Consider the following 2903-nt stretch of genomic DNA (forward strand, 5'->3'; position numbering starts at 1 on the left):
TTAGTGATACTCACCTTTGTCACTAACGTTGGAGATGGCTAGCATTGCTACGTTAGAAGCCACGTTAACCTAGTTAACGTGGACTATAACGTGGGAAATAGGGGCATATTGGAACGTTAGAGCCAACGGTAAGTGTCACTAACGTTCTCGAAGGATTGGCAAGCCTACGTTGAGAGCCACGTTAATTAAGTTAACGTGGACTCTAACGTAGGGAAGGGGGAGGCATATCAACATTATTGGGAAAGGTAAGTCCCAATAACGTGTGCGAAGGACCAAGAGGCAACGTTAGTGGCAATATTTGTGCCACTAAAGTTGAGGTTAACGTGGCTCATACTTGGGTGAGCAACATTAGTGAAAAAGGTGATTGTTACTAACGTTCTCGAACCCACACCTCCACTTAACGTTAACACCACTAACGTCCTGAGCTAAAAGTCCCTGCCTAGTTCACACTTTCTCTCTGCAAGCAAAGGTAAGCCCAATGAAGAAGATAACTGCTTCAAACTCAAGATCCAAAGGCCCATACCCAAGACTTGAAGAGCCAACTAAAAGATCTGAAGAGTAGTATATATAGGAGTAGCTTTGAATTAGTTTAGGTCCTGGAAACTTTAGGGAGCCTTTGACCTAGAATTACTCTATGTATTTTACTTTCTCTGCTCTTCTAGTTTACTTTCAGCATGTATTCTCCATCTTTGTTTTCATTTTCCAGAGCTATGAACAGCTAAACCCCCTTCATTGGGTTAGGGAGCTCTGTTGTAATTTGATGGATCAATTTTAGTTTTCATTCTCCTTCTTCTATCTTTTCTCTTGATTTTACTAGAAAGCTTTTGATCTTCATCCAATTGGGTAGTTATCTTGGAAAAGAAGCTATTCATACTTGGATCTCTTCTGAACCTTGAAGGAGGAATGAAGGGATCATGCTAGAAATGCTTTCTCATGCTGGACCAAATTGGGTGTAGATGGATATGTGACTATAATCCTTCCAACACTTGATTTGGGAAATGCATGTGGTATAATCAGTGACCATACTTCATCTCTTCTCATGAGCAATTGACCAAAGAATTGGCTATTGATCAAGATTTGAGAGATTGAATTACAAGGAATTGTAATTCGATCACTTAAGATTGCCAAGGAGATCAATGAATTCATTGATTTTGGAAGAGATGAAAATGAACTTGATCAGGAGAATGCAACATCTCCTGAGCCCAATGAACTCCCCATTTCTGATCTTACCCATTCTCTTTAATTTCTGCCATTTACTTTTATGAGCAATTACCCCATTCCCATTTAAGATTCTGCAATTTACTTTCCGCCATCTACATTCAGCTCTTTATTTCCAGCATTTACTGTTTTTGCTATTTACTTTCCCACCATTTAATTTTCTGCAATTCTCAACTCAAATTCTGGTTCGCTCAACTAGAACATTCCTTTAATTAAAGTTGCTTGATCAATCAATCTCTGTGGGATTCGACCTCACTCTATTGTGAGTTTTTACTTGACGACGAATTCGGTAAACTTGCTGAAGGAAATTTGTTGCGAGACAAGTTTTCCGCGTATCAAGTTTATGGCGCCGTTGCCAGGGATTGATTTTGAATCAACAATGATTAAATTGGAGGATAACTAGATTGAGCATTTTTAGTTTATTTGATTTAATTTTTCTGTTTGAGTAATTTACTTTCAGTTTTAGTTAATTTCTTCCCCTCCCCCTACTTTTTCGTTTTTTTTAGTTATTTACAATTCAGTTCACTAACCCACTAACTGTTTGATATATTGCATCACTCACACTAACAATAATTCTAACAGAAATACTTTCTGCATCGATTTTCCTTGCTTGTGCTTTGTTGGTTGTATGACAGGGAGAAGAAGCGGGGCTTCAACTTCTTTTGATTCAGAACCTGAGAGGACCTTCCTTAGATTAAGGAGGGAAGCAAGAGAAAAACGAGTAGTGGGTGCCGAGGAAGAGGAGGAATACTTTGAACCAAACATGGAAGAAAACATGGAAAACCATCATGAAGAAGAGGCTCACAATCATGGCAGAGAAGGTCGAGCAAATCATGCTGGGGAGGATAGAAGAGTTTTAGGCTCTTACATCAATCCAAACCCAGGAAACTGTGGAAGTAGCATTCAAAAGCCGACCATCCATGCCAATAATTTTGAACTAAAACCACAGCTCATCACCCTTGTTCAGAACTACTGTTCGTTCGGAGGAGGAGTCCAAGAAGACCCCAATCAATATCTAACCACCTTCTTGAGGATATGTGACACGGTGAAGTCTAATGGTGTTCATCCTGACGCCTATAGACTGCTCTTATTTCCATTCTCACTCAAGGATAAGGCAACCAAGTGGCTGGAGTCTTTTTCGAAGGAGAGTTTGACAACTTGGGAAGATATGGTGAACAAATTTTTAGCCAGATTCTATCCTCCCCAAAGAATCAACAAGCTCAGAGCTGAGGTCCAAACCTTCAGGCAACAAGATGGTGAGACTCTATATGAAGCATGGGAGAGGTTTAAGGACCTGACAAGGAGGTGTCCACCAGATATGTTCAATGAATGGGTGCAGCTACACATTTTCTATGAAGGCCTTTCTTATGAATCAAAGAAGGTAGTAGACCATTCATCTGGAGGATATTTGAACAAGAAGAAGACCATTGAAGAGGCCATAGATGTCATTGAGACTGTAGCAGAAAATGATTATTTCTATGCTTCTGAAAGAGGCAACACTAGAGGAGCAATGGAGCTAAACACTGTGGACACACTGCTTGCTCAAAACAAGCTCATTACCAAGCAGCTGGCTGACCTCATCAAGAAGATGGAGAGGAACCAAGTAGCAGCAATCACCACTTCGTCAGCAACCCAAGAAGGAGTGAATGAAGAAGCAGAGGGTAGTCAGGAGCAAGCCAACTACA

General features: G+C 40.4%; 1 non-coding gene across 1 annotated transcript; it reads right to left on the bottom strand.

Moving 5' to 3' along the window:
- Positions 1 to 2434: 2434 nt before the first annotated feature.
- LOC112787643 (small nucleolar RNA R71) lies at positions 2435 to 2541 on the bottom strand. Its single transcript, XR_003195044.1, has one exon. It is a non-coding gene; the product is annotated as a small nucleolar RNA R71 (small nucleolar RNA).
- Between the last annotated feature and the right edge of the window lie 362 nt (positions 2542 to 2903).

The sequence above is a fragment of the Arachis hypogaea genome, chromosome 20 (genome assembly GCF_003086295.3).
Source record: "Arachis hypogaea cultivar Tifrunner chromosome 20, arahy.Tifrunner.gnm2.J5K5, whole genome shotgun sequence".
Classification (NCBI taxonomy): domain Eukaryota; kingdom Viridiplantae; phylum Streptophyta; class Magnoliopsida; order Fabales; family Fabaceae; genus Arachis; species Arachis hypogaea.